This window comes from Lepus europaeus, chromosome 8 (assembly GCF_033115175.1).
Source record: "Lepus europaeus isolate LE1 chromosome 8, mLepTim1.pri, whole genome shotgun sequence".
Classification (NCBI taxonomy): Eukaryota; Metazoa; Chordata; class Mammalia; order Lagomorpha; family Leporidae; genus Lepus; species Lepus europaeus.
The window spans coordinates 17,904,075-17,918,471 of record NC_084834.1 but is presented as its reverse complement, the minus strand read 5'-3'; the positions used below and the strand labels follow the sequence as shown (position 1 = coordinate 17,918,471).

The 14,397-nt window shown below is 46.9% G+C and overlaps 1 protein-coding gene across 3 annotated transcripts in view; it reads right to left on the bottom strand.

Annotated features, from left to right (window-relative positions):
• Positions 1-14,397, bottom strand: part of PSD3 (pleckstrin and Sec7 domain containing 3) — a 611,013-nt gene that overhangs the window by 357,874 nt on the left and 238,742 nt on the right. The window contains exon 1 of one of the 3 annotated variants that reach the window (XM_062199435.1): positions 6,862-7,128. The exons of the other annotated variants lie outside the window; for them this stretch is intronic. The gene's annotated coding sequence lies outside the window, so the exon portion shown is untranslated. Of the gene's footprint in view, positions 1-6,861; positions 7,129-14,397 lie in introns of those variants that run through there. 3 annotated transcript variants of the gene reach the window in all.

Genomic DNA, 14,397 nt, shown 5'->3' with positions numbered 1-14,397 from the left:
GAGACTCAAACCAGGCAAAATCGAAACGGGCTGTGGGCAGCTCAAGCAGCATCTTTCCTGCTGCAACAAGTGCACCCAGTCTGTACATAGTGACATCAGACAGTCCTCAGACATGGCTTCGTAAAGCAGAGTACAACAAGATAAACATTTCTTCAACTTTAGCCAATACTGGGTGGGTTTGAATACTTACACTGGGTAGGGCAACCCCACCCTTGGCCAGCAACCTAGCTCTGCAGATGGGTCTCTCAGCCTCTCCCCAGAGTCCACCCCAGGGTTACATGACCCTGAGACCTCCCAGAGAGGAGATATCGCTGACTCAGGCAATGGCCAGGTCCAACTGTGAGAAAGCCCAGGCCAGCCAGGCCTGGAACTGAGAAGCAGCACATGGCAGTGTTGATGGTACAGACCCCTACTGGGAGTGCTGCATGTTCTCTCTCGTATTAAATGGGTGCCTCAGAAAGTCATCGAGGGGTGGGGTGCCTGGTTTTGTTCCAGTAAAATATTTTGTTACTAAAAACATGTCTCTCTATCTCCCCCTCTCTCTTTCCAACTCTGCTATTCAAATAAATAAATAAATCTTTAAAAAAATAAATAGATGGGGCCGACACTGTGGCATAGCAGGTGGGGCCACCGCCTGCAGTGCCAGCATCCCATATGGGCGCCAGCTAGAGTCCCGGCTGCTCCTCTTCCAATCCAGCTCTCTGCTATGGCCTGGGAAAGCAGTAGAAGATGGCCCAAGTCCTTGGGCCCCTGCACCCACGTGAGAGAGCTGGAAGAAGCTCCTGTCTCCTGACTTCAGATTGGCGCAGCTCCAACTGTTGCAGCCATCTGTGGAGTGAACCAGAGGATGGAAGACCAACCTCTCTCTCTCTCTCTCTCTCTGTCTCTCTCTGCCTCTCCTTCTCTCTGTGTAACTCTTTCAAACAAACAAATAAATCTTTAAAAAAATAAATAAATAGGTATAGAAATACCAGGTATAAAACATATGCACGATAAATATCTTTGGATTTAGCAAGAAATGCCCATCTGGATCAACAGAATCTCCAGTGACACTGCAGCTCAGAGTATTCATGGCGGGAATGACACCTACAACAGATGGCCACACACTTGGACTACTTGGCCAGTCACACACAAACCTGCATTCCTCTCACCAACCGCTGCCCTCCGAAGCCTTGACTCCCGGGATTCTTTACAGGAACTATTTCAACCAGATGGGCCTGCTCCACAAGTCTCTAACGCTCGACCACCAACTAATGAGTCCCCTAAGGAACTTGCCAGGAACACAAGTTTCAGCTGCCAGTGAATGTCTCCTGCTACAACAGACACTCACGAACGTTTGGTGCAAGCTGTGGAGATCATTTTTAAATGTCTTTCTGTTTATCTTTTAGCAGCAAAGTACTGAAGAAACACAAATGCTTCTCTATTGCCTTGTCGCCTAGAAATACAGTCTTGTCCTGGTAAAGCTAGACTAAAATTATTAATCCACACATGACAGACATGCTCCTCAATTTAACAAGACTTAGATCAAGAGCTTGGGGGTGGGGTGGGGGGAGGATGGATGACTAGTGCTGAGGACCAGGAGCACAGTAATACAAGTATCTCCCACACAAGCCAGCAGGAGGCTCCTTCCCTGCCCTGGAGGGACAGGTGCCTAGAGCCAAAGAACACGCATTCTCTCGCTCTCAGGGTGGCATCTCCCTATTTGATCTAGCAGCTCCAAGACATCCTCTCCAGGTACTCAGGGCTCCTGGGAGACAGATCTGAGACTCAGAAGCCCAGGTTTAAGATGATGAGCTCGAAATCAAGACATGTGAAATGTTCTGATGCTCACTGTTCCCACTGTCACCTTCAAAGAGTTTATCACGTTAGGCCTCAGAAGTCAGTGAGGCATCTCAGCTCGTCCACCCTCACTACTGACACACCTCATCTCTTCAGAGATAACTGTTTGGAATTATTTAAAAGAAGCAGCAGAAACTGTCTAACGAGATGATGGATTTAGGGGCCAGCATCGTGGCATAGTGGGTAAAGCCACTGCCTGAGACGTGGGCATCCCACGTGGGGGCAAATTTGTGTGCCAGCTGTTCCATTTCTTTTTTTTTTTTTTTAAATTTTTGACAGGCAGAGTGGACAGTGAGAGAGAGAGAGACAGAGAGAAAGGTCTTCCTTTTTTGCCGTTGGTTCACCCTCTAATGGCCGCCGCAGTAGGCGCGCTGCGGCCGGCATACCGCGCTGATCCGATGGCAGGAGCCAGGTGCTTCTCCTGGTCTCCCATGGGGTGCAGGGCCCAAGAACTTGGGCCATCCTCCACTGCACTCCCTGGCCACAGCAGAGAGCTGGCCTGGAAGAGGGGCTACCGGGACAGGATCAGTGCCCCGACCGGGATTAGAACCCAGTGTGCTGGCGCCGCAAGGCGGAGGATTAGCCTATTGAGCCGCGGCGCCGGTTAAAGCTGTTCCACTTCTAATCCAGCTCCCTGTTAATGGCCTGGAAAAAGCAGCAGAAGATGGCCTAAGTGTTTGGGCCCCTGCCACCTATGTAGGAGACCTGGATCAAGCTCCTGGCTCCTGGCTTTGACCTAGCCAAGCACCGGCAGTTGCAGCCATCTGGGGAGTGAATCAGCAGATGGAAGATCTCTCTCTCTCTCTGTAATTCTTTCAAAATAAATACATTTTTAAAAAAGATGACTGATATAGCAAGGTAGAGGAAAGACAGAAGTGAGAAGGCAATCACTATCTCCTCCCCACACACAGGAAAGTTTTTTATTTCAACGCATTTGCTTTGCAGATACAGAAACTGAAGGGGCCATAGAGGATGTTTCTCTTCCCAGGTTTCATATTCAGCAGAGTTGTGCCAACAGGTGTCCTTAGGGTTTTCAATAAAGAACCAAGTGAATCAAAAATGGCATGGGTTATGTGAGAAAATTCTGACAATGGATTGCCCTCTTCCCTTCTAAAGAGAGGCTCCTAGGCATACCAGGAGTATCTAGGAACAGATGAGACACAAAGATGTCCACAAATAGGTTGACAAAGTCCAAGGACAATACTGTCCCTCCCTCCTCCAAAGCAAAAACAGTTCACCGACTGACTAAGCCATTGTCCTTTCAATATTCAAATAAGATAAACAAACAAAAATCCCTAGGGCACTATGTTATCTATCCTAGAATCTGGCAAAAGGGAATCAGAATAAACCCCATCAAAGCAAAAATGGCCAATTTCGTAGTATCTTATTCCTATACTGAAAAGAAAGTGCCTCCTGCTTTTTCTCGGGTTCTTATAAAAAGCAGTTTTAACTACATGATTGTATGATTATGCTAAACCCTCTTGTATTTAAGAATCATGCACTTGAGGGCCAACACTGGGTGCAGCAGGTAAAGCTGCTGCCTATGGTGCCAGCATCCTTTACAGGCTCCGGTTCAAGTCCTGAATGTTCCTCTTCCGATCCAGCTCCCTGCCGATGTACCTGGGACAGCAGTGGAGGATGGCCCAAGTCCCACATGGAGACCTGGAGAAGGCTCCTGGCTCCGGATTCAGATCAGTCTGGCACTGGCCATTGCAGCCATTTGGGGAGTGAGCCAGTGGATAGCCCCCCCCCCCCCCCCCCCGCCGCCTTTCCAAGAAATAAATCTTAGAAAAAAAAATTTGCACCTTCCCATGCAATATTTTATTTCACTCTCACAATCGTTTGTTTTTCAAGTAAAGAAATTGAGGACTAAAGAAGTCTTACCCAAGGTCACAGCTGGTGAACAGCAGGGCTGGAAGTTGAGTCCACATCTCCCAACTCCATAGTCAGCACACCTTCCCCTACATTCTCTCCACCCTGTGTTGCTAATGACAAGAAGCCAAACACAACAGTAGACCAAAGGGCTGACTGAACCACACCCTCAGGCGGCTAAACAATGACTAAAATCCTTGCTGGAACCCAAAACTGGCCCTGCCTCACCAGAACTTGGGGACTGAGTAAGGGTCAGAGCAGGTTCAGATCCCCACCCCTCTGCTGAGGGGACTGAGTCCTCGGCTGTCCTGAGGAGCTCTGGGCTGGTCACATGACCCACCGTGGTGTGGCTGGAGCTGGAGCTGGAGCTGTCAGTCGGGGCAACTGGCTCTCAGTGACACAAGCCAGCTGTGCAGGGCAGTTCCCTTCCAGGAAGCTCCCACACTCTCCAACCCTGTGGTCTGTGGAGCTGGAGAGGAGCTGAGCTGCGCAAGGGCCTGCTAACCTGACAAACTCCCTGGGCCAGCAAGGCAGCTTCCAAGAGCGTCCCTGAAAACTGTGCAGACTGCTTCACAAACACTCGCTAGAAACCACTGTGGAGGCTCCTTCTGGAGAGCAAGGCTGAAGGGACGTCAATGGAATTTTTACCACTGGCACCATGTTCCTTTCATAATACTTTTGAAAACGAGATCAAACTTAACTGCTGGAAGGATTATAGCTTACACTGGAAAGTTATAAAGGCAAAAAAAGAAACACACTGCATGGCATCAGCTAGGAACACAAGAAAACTATTTAAACAAAAGCTTTAAACACACCGATCCAGACGTGAGACCTTATAAAGTGTAACACAGTACAGAGTGGTTTATAAATTGCATGGAAATTTCCCTTCACTGTAAAAGAAGAAATAGAGCAATTTTTGAAGCAAAAATTGTGTTTAGTATTCACTTTGTGCTAGGCATTTTCACATATATTAACTCATTTCATCTTAACAATCGTGGAAAAAAACATAGTATTCCACCTCAGAAACAGACACTCAGAGGAGCTCCACCACTCCCAGGGTGCAAGACAGAAAGGATCCAGCTGGAAGCACAGAGAAGCCCTGGGAAAGAAGCCACCACTGGCGGGCACAGGATAGCCAAACAGCTAGTTTGGAAAGGAGGAGCAACGGCCAGTCTCTGGCAATCCTTTTGGGTTTATTTCTCATGTGAGTTAGTTACATATCACCTGGGAGATCTATGTGCATACAATGCTGTCTCCATATTCAAAGATGATGAAGCTGCTGTGCACAGAGGTGTTTTCACAACAGGTTGATAAATTTGCATTAGTCTACCATCTTTCTCTCCCAGCCCTCCTTGCCACGAAGGCTGCATGTGAGTGATGACTGACTGGGTGGGAGCAGAGATGCTACCTGGGAACTTGCCACAAAGAAGCCCGGCCATGTTTACAGTGTGAGCTCAGTGACAACTCCCCAGGCATTACTGCCATTCTCTAACAGTTGAGTCCTCTCAGGTGCCTGAAGAAAGAAGCACAATGAAGGGGCAGGCACTGAGGCACAGCAAGTTCAGCCACTGCTTAGGACCCTAGCATCCCACACTGGAGTGCTAGGTTTGAGTCCTAGCTACTCCATGGTTCTGACCCAGCTTCCTGGGAGGCAGCAGATGATAGGCCAGGTACCTGAGTTCCTGCCGCTCAAGCATGAGAACTGGATGGAACTCTGGGCTCCTGGCTTCTGCCCAAACTAGCCCTGGATGTTGTAGGCATGGTGGGGGAGGGTGTGCGTGGTTGAATTAGTGAGTGGAAAATCTTTCTTCTCTGTCTCTTCCTCTCTCTCTGTCACTCTCCCTTTAAAATAAAAATAAATAAATCTTTTTTTAAAAAAAGCACAAGTTAAACTTACTAGCACTAAATGTTTATTGAGATTTATTAGTGCAAAGAATACTATGGTAAATGCTTCCCACGCACTCTGCCTTAGGCATCCTCACAACCACCAGCCCTCATGTTAGGCACTATTATGACCTGTGTTTCTTGTACAAAGACACTGAACTTCAGCAGTAGTTAAGTAAGTACTAGAGATCAAACAATAAAAAGCAGAGGTAAAACAAACTGATGGGACTATGACTCCTAAGTCCAGTCCCACAGCCAGTAAATATACGCCTTCCACAGAATATGCTTTATGCTGTTTTTCTTTTCAAGTATTCTCTTTGTCCTTTATTATTAAAGCTATGAAACACAATATGCAAATAAAGGAAGTTAATTTGCATGCTGAAAGTCTAGTAAGACAAATTGTGTTATAAACGACTAGAAAGACGAACTTTAGGTCTTATTATAATCAAGGTATGAAGGCCAGCTTAACCATGACATACATACAAACCTGCTATAACCAGCTGACTACCCTGGAAGCTCAAGCAGTGGGTTCTCACTAGGTCTTGGGTGTTCAAGAATCCTTTCATCCCAAGCATCTCAAGAGAGGACATAGCATTGATGGACTAGGTTTATGTCCCCTTCACCATCAGTGACCGTGCTGGTGAGCTGCACTTCGAATGTGAAAACAGAAAAAGACCTTCCTAGATGTAAACTACTTGAACTGAAATCCCCTCAGCTCTGGAAAAGCACTCTTGTCCTTCTTCTCATTAGGTAACTGTTAGCCTCTGAAGTTGCAACCCTGATGCTGAATTCTAGGACTATAGCTATTCAATACTAACAGCACAGCCAACTCCCCTCTCAGAGCAGTGACACACTGAATTAAGAATGGCAACTGTAGGCAAGAGTCTAAGTGAACTCCAACCCCAAAGCTCAAGTTAGTAACCTTCCAATGCCTAGATAAAGTTCCACAAAGGGTAGCAGAAAGGGCATGTCGAGTCTGAGAGCATCAAGCCATGTCTGACCACCTCAGGGAGCCAAACAACTCCGTCTAGGGAAAAATCTCATCCTGCCCAAACACGACAGACTCAGTAATGAACACACTCCTCCATTTTTATCATACTTATTTTACAAGTAATATAAATGAGTTTTCACTTTCCTAAGTTTCTCCCTAACTTCTCCTTACAATGTTTCTCATCAGAAATGAAATATTTTAAAATCCAAGGAACTGTCTATAACCACAGCGACTGCCCAGGACCAGACAAAGCCAATAAACAGAATTCCAGTTACCTCCGTCAGCACAGTCTGCCCATAAATTCATCCCGGATCCAGACAGCATTCCCCTGTTCCATCTGCTCAGCAAACTTTCATCTTCTGCAGGAGTCCTCTTAACGGACTTCTAACGCTGCTTCCCTTGTGAGCACAAACTGCTCCCCCTGGGGCTCCGCAGGGACATTCTCCCAGAATGCCACTGCATCCCTCCCTCGGGGCTGAGGGGGAACTGGGAAGAAGTTGAAGGAGGACTCCCCCCTTTCCAGCCGCCCCTCTCAACAGGCAGCCTCCCTCCAAAAGACCTGCTTCAAAAGTCCAGATCCAGTGAAGTCACACATGACCTCATAAACCTCCAGCTTAACTCTTTAAAAGCCAGGAGCAAGCTGACAACAGCAGGAAAAGGCAAGCCGTCTGGGTTTATTTGGAGTGGTTGCTGTTTAAGGGGGAAAAAAAGATGTGTGTCCAACATCATTCAAAAAGAGAAAGTGACTTAAGCAATGCTTTTCTTTAGTAGCACAAAAGTGTTCGAAGTACTGTTTTTGAAGACCACAATTTCCCCAGCACACATATTCTAGCCCTAAACAAATGACAGAAATAGCCAAGAAAACGGATCTAATCCACTAAGTCATACAAAATTCAGTCATGTTCAAGTCACACTTCATCTCGCGTGGCTCGTGCTTTCCTAGTTGCATTTCTAGCTTTGTTTCTGCTCGTTTGCCACAGTTGATGTAAAATATCCATTGTCCTGTTGTTCAGACCCCGCTGCAGATGGCCAGAAGTGGACAGGGCACTCTCACAGCTGTCAGACAGGCAACAACTGCCAGGGGCAGGCGTGTCCCACACTCTGGAGCCACAGGAGTTGGGATCAGAGAGCAGCCACAGCCGCCAGACCCGACCAATGGATGCCCGAGTCTGCATCGGCGTCTAAAGTGAAAGGAGACCGGTTTACTCACATCATTGGCTTTTCCGTGCTTTTCTTTTGGGCTTTGGCTATTTTGGTTATGGTAATCCTGAGGATCAGGAGGGAAGGACTGAAAGTTACTTTATAAAAGAAGTAGATGCAAGTATTTGCACTCAGAAGAACATAATATGCCCATTCAAGAATGCCCTGGCTCACCAGAAAATGAGCATACTATCAGGAAGTGATTTTATTTATATACACACACACATACACAGTTATAACATATACACATACACATGTAAATACCTAACCTACAGAATTCTAAATGTGCACAGGTCACATAAGAATATGTCACTTTGCCATGCTACTTGAGATAACAAAAACAGAAAACACAGTCAAAACACTCATAATAGAAAAATGGGAAAATAAGTTACAGTATATTTGTATCACTACTAGACAGCAGGTAAACTGAGCTTAAACTAGAGTCTTATGAGTCAATAGAAATGAATTTCAAATGTTGAGCAACAAAAAAGCATTACAAAAGGAAACAAGAATATAGCATTTATAAAAAGTTCAAAAACATCTGAAACAATTCTGTAGAGTGCTTATGTACACACACCCACATAGGAATGACAAATAGCAACAGGTCACAGCCTAGGGAGGCAAAGAGAAGAATAGGACCAGAGAGACATCACAGGAGTTTGTAATTCATCGAAATGTTTTCCTAAGTGGGAGGGTGAGGTCACAGGTGTTTACTAATTTTTACACTTTCTAGTCTGTCTAAAATCCTACAGAATTTCTGAAATCTCAACTGCACACTGGCTACCATTTTGAGCAGAGCAGTCCCTCAAAGACGAGCAGAACAGGGAGCAAGGGTTAGTATTAGTATCTCTCTCCACTGCCAACTCTCAGTTCTCCAAATCCATGCAGATGCGCTACTCCGCTGCAGTGTGGCTCCCTTTACCTAGAGGGTCCTCCTTCCTCACTCCCCCACAACCACCTACACAGGCCCACCCCGTTATTCGAAGCCCACCTCAAAGTGCAACACTTCCATGAGAGCTGCCATGTCACCCCCATGCCCAAGGTGGACCCAGTCTCCAAACCTCCCAGCCTGGCTCTCCAGGCCACGTCCTTAAGTATCTGCGATCTCATCACCTACAAGCAGCTGCTCGTGAAAGTCTTCATTCCACAAAAGCTGAGCTCCCAGGATGAGCTGGTCACTGTGCCAGAGGTCCTCTGAGTCCCGTTACTAACACTGGGGAAGGCCGAGGACTTACGTCTATGTCTAACATAGCCTTATACAATGAATCCTAAAGCATGAGTGACCAGCATGAACTTTCATGCCTGTGTTTCACAATAACAATTATTCAATGCCTCTTATGTTCTCTACACTAAAGATGTTATAATATTACTCTTGGCAAGAAAATATTACCCTGCTCATGGTGAGGTGAGACTGTTAAATAGAGTAATCATAAAGACAATAAAACAAACCACCATTAAAACTCCTCACCTCCAAGTAATCTAAGGCTGTCAGAACTATGAGAGCACACACACACAGCACCTTAAGCGCAGCTTGCCACAGTCCAGCTATTTCTGGTAACTTTGAAGACACTGTTATTACGGATGACAACAGCTAACTTTTACTGAGTACTCATTAAGTACAGGTAAATTATAATCCCTTTTCCCAAGTAAGAAATACGAGGTTGAGAGAGAATTCACTAAAACATCAACCAAAGCAGCGTGGCCTAAGTTTTTAACTTTCTTTGTCACTAAATCGTACCACTTCCTAGCAGGAAAACTCCATCAATTTCTGTATTTCTAGAAGAGACAGACACCTTATGATCCCACCAGCGACAACACAAGAAACCATTTCTAGGTTCATGGCAGAAATGCTCACTTTTCCAGACCCCTGAGGATCATTCGCCTCATCACAAACACACATCTGCTCCCCCACGAGCAAGACTGTCTCACTCTGCTTCCTGTTCCCTTGCTCATCGGATTCTAGTGAGCGTTTCGCACCCCTGAAAGTGTAACAATCACCTGAGAAGAACAGTACCGCTTTCTTTAAATGCTGCATTGATCAATGATGGCTGCATCATCCCAACCAATTAAAATATTATCCACCAGCCAAGCTTTCCTTTAGAGCCATGGTTTTCCTTGCCATCAACCACATTTCCAAGGTCATCCATCGTTCACAGTCTCATTTGATTAAAGATCATCCAAGGAGCCAGTACTGCACTGTGCTCTTCCACCAACACTCAGGGAACTGCCTTTGTTTATCTGAAGGATTCAGCCACAGAATTAGAAAGCCTCGGGCTATTTCCAGTCATGGACCATTTCCTGAAGTCTTCACCAGTTTACACAAGAGGCACCCAACAAGTCCGGGGAGCCCAAGGCGCTGAGCCAGGGTTACCCAGGGCCAGCAGCACAGACAGCAGCAGTCAGAGCACTGTGCCCTTACACTGGGCCCCTGCTGATGCCCCTGCTGAGAAGGCAGGCAAGCACAGAGGAGCTGCCCGGAGTCTGAAGGCCACATAAGCAGCACTCCAGTGCTGTGTGCCAGCCATCACAGCGGCAATCTCACCTCTAACAGGCTGGGGCGGGGCTCCACAGTCTCTCCAGTGACATTAAACCCCACGTTCCCATCAACCCTGAGTGAACTGAATGACCCTTCCCTCTCTTCAAATTCTACCAGTTTAAAGCTGACTCCCTACCAACCCTGTCTCCTCCCAACTCCTGTTTATTGTTTCTTGGTGCGGGAAGTCGCCCATGCTTGAGGTCTCACCAGGTTGCCTCAGCCCAACGTGACCTGCACAGCGAGCCCTCCAACCTGCTGGCTACACATCCATGGCTTCAATATTTGAAAACAAAGATTACGCTTCTGATGAACACGTACAGGCTTTGTTCCTTTTCATTGTTCCATAAATAATACAGGATAACAACTGCTTACAAGGCACACAGGAGCACACAGGAGAATGTGCATGTGTGTAGGTTAAATGCAAATACTATGCCATTTTTTTTTTTTTTAAATTTTGACAGGTAGAGTGGACAGTAGAGGGAGACAGAGAGAAAGGTCTTCCTTTTTGCCGTTGGTTCACCCTCCAATGGCCGCCGCGGCTGGCGCGCTATGCTGTTCCGATGGCAGGAGCCATGGTCTCCCATGGGGTGCAGGGCCCAAGGACTTGGGCCATCCTCCACTGCCTTCCCAGGCCACAGCAGAGAGCTGGCCTGGAAGAGGGGCAACCGGGACAGGATCTGGTGCCCCGACCGGGACTAGAACCCGGTGTGCCGGCGCCGCAAGGCGGAGGATTAGCCTACTGAGCCACGGCGCCGGCCAAATACTATGCCATTTTACAAGAGGGATTCACTGGTGCATGCTGGGATCTGGATGTGAGGTTCCTTGTGGATAAGGAGGGACAGCTCTACTCAAACATTCACCAAGTCCTTGTGCCTTTTTTTCCTCTTTACACCAGGCATCTCTCAGCTATTCTCTTATTATTCCCTGGACGATACTCAGACTACTGCAAAACCTATTATGGGACTAAAATGAACTCTCACAAACTCGAATTTAGCAAATTCTCCCAACAAACTGTGAAGTGATGGGTAAGCTTGTTTCCATTTCCCCAAAAGTTGCATGAATGGAAACGACCTGCCCAAGACTACCCTGGCACCCCACCCCACCCCACCACAGGACACTGCACTTTATAAAAAGGGAGGGAGGTTTCTGGGAGTCCAAAACAGGTGTCTCAGAGAGTGCAGTCCTGGGAAGAGCAGGCCCCGGCAGCGCCGAGGCTGAGGCTCCGGAGCAGCAGCAGAGGACTGTGTCCACAGCTCTGCCGTGGCTGGCACCCACGTTCACTCACTTCACCCACTCCTCTGGGGTCAGACGCTGTTTGGCTACTTGGTTTCCTTTGTGTTTGTTTCCCCATTTGATTAACCTCACTGGCTCCTTCTCCCTTTACAGGCATTAACATTCCACTTTACACCTGCAGAGGCTCCAGGTTTTATTCCTTCCTCACCATGACACACCTAAGTAACCAGCGCAGGCCTGCAACCCAGGTATGACTGGCTCGGGACCTAGCAGGGCCCTGGCCCTCATCACTGAGTAGGAACTCCTTTGTGGTTTAAAAAAAAAATCCACCAGTGCAACTACTCCAGGAAGCCAGAAAGAGGAGACTGAAGAATCTCTATTTTTATAGAACAAATGCTAAACCCCTGGAGAAATCAGGAGGCAGTGGCAGCGGGGCTCCAGGGCAGGCGGTCTCTCACAACTTCACAAGGTCCAAATACTTCCCCCTGCCACTAGCTTAACCAACATCACATTATTTTCATATCTTAATATTTGTACTCTAAAATGCCTTCAGTTTTAAATCGGAGTACTGGAAAAAATTTTGCAATTATACTTCAACAAACTGTCCATATTACTGTTATTTCAAGTGACTTCTTCCCAAGCAGAGACCCCAAGAAAAGAGAACAAGGGAGGAAGAAAGGGGAGAGTTCCAAACGCCAGGACTCCAAGGCGCAAAAGGCAGCGATTCAGGCAGGGAAGAGCTCACACCCACCCCTCACTCAGGCACACCAGCTGCACGCAGATACAATTCACCTCCTCCTGACGCCTATGTTTCCTAGGCACTGTCTCGAAGAAAAACTAGCAAGCTGAGATAGAAAATATATCCATTACACGAAAGGGGCAGTTTTAGAAAGCAGTTTCACATAGTTCAGAAAACCACAAAGATGTCCCTGCCGTATCACTGCATTTGCCATCTCTCTTCTCCCTGTCCAAACCCAGGCACAACAGAAATAGACGCTGTTCTGCTCTGTTAATGGTCACAATGACAACGTTTGTGCCTCACGGTCTTCAGGTCAGAACTTACTGATTGGAGCTGTGGTCATCAGCTGACAGGCCAGCGAGGGAGAAGCACCCGGACACAAAGGAACCCATTAGAACACGTCTAACTGTGAGTCTCTAATCATCCTTTCTAATTTGGGAGCCATGTGACTGGACTTCACACAGCACCGCTGAGCCCCCATCAGCTTGAGTGCTCTGTGGCTGGACCCCAAAGCGCGAGATGCTCCTCTTGGTTCCTTCATCCACAGGGTGCGCTGGTTCCCGCTGACAGCAGCGCCTGGGCAAGCACAGCCAGAGCACCTGCAACAATTCATTCCAGTGCGGGTTGATTCAGGGATTTTAAGAGGCTTTTCTACTTCCCAAAGAGTGAACTACTTCATATCACAAAGACACAGAATACTTTACAAACAGTGAGACAGGAACTTTTCTAAAATGTGCTTCCCACCCTAATCCTGGAATAGCACAGATTTGGAAGAGTACTTGGTGGGGAAGAGCTGCAGGGAGAGGCGGCTCCCTCTGGCCACCAGAGCAAAGATGGGAAGGTGTTCCCGATTTGCCAAAGTGCCACAAGATCCTCATCACCTTCCCAATCATCTCCACACTTCTTTAAAAGAGGCAGCACAACAGAGAACAAGGTCACCCTGTGTTCACATAAACCACGGTCAAACACTGCCACTGAAATCGTCGGTAATGACAAAGTAGAGGCAACTGATTAAAAACAGAACAGGATATGAAAATACATCTAGACAACACCAGAACAAACACATATTTTTGTTTGCCTTACAATATTCAGTCCTATTCTAGACACTATCATGGAATCATACGTGCAAATGAGGTGAGGGCCCAATCAGTACCACTCAGTTTCAGCTTGGGCTCTGGAGCCAGACTACCTGGGCTCAAGCTCTGGGTGCCACCTACCATCCACGTGACCTCAGGCGACGACTCGTCCCTCAGTGCCTCAGTTCCCTTCTCTGGAAAATTACAACACCAACAATTCCTTTCCTTCACCTAGCTTATTATGAGACAACATGTTTACCAAACAAGTAAAACCTAGGGGCTATATTTGACTAGTTGATATAATTAGCTGACAAGGAGCATTTTATACATTAAAATCAATACCTCAGTAGGGATGGGCTTACCTCCTTGGTCCTTATCCACTGAATATCAGAGATGCATAATTAGGGAGAGCTAAGGAGTCTCATCTTCCCATTTCCTATCTGCCTAGCTCAGGGTCCCCACCCCAGACCCCTCCCAGGGAGAAGCCAGTGAACAGACAGGGAATGTTAGGTATGTATGCTGGTGTTATTTATCAGTTTGCCTTTGTAAACACCACATTTATTAATTAAATTGGAAAAACTTTTCTTGGATTCTAACACGTTGGCCCCCAGTCTACGGCGTTGACTGCTGTAGTCAACGACCCAGTCTGTCTTTCCTTAATACACTCAATAATAATGCTATGTCCGCTTCCTGACCGCTGCAGAGGGATGCTGTAATGCGGAAGAAAGGTTAAAAGGCAGCTCATTGATTGCTTTAAAAATGTATGGACATATGTGTATTATTATGTTGGTAAATTTTTCCTCAAAGTGAACACACATACCAACAACCACCACCACCTGCTCTACATTCAGAAATACAGTGTCTTGAAAACAGACTTATGAGAAGTCAGATAAAAAAATAACTACCTTAGAGACCAGGCAGCCTAGAGCAGAGAATTTACCTGGTCCAGGAGTCACGCAACTTGATTCTGGCACAGGATCTGTCACCAGAGTCAGGTGTCACACCACCAAACTGGGACACGGATTCC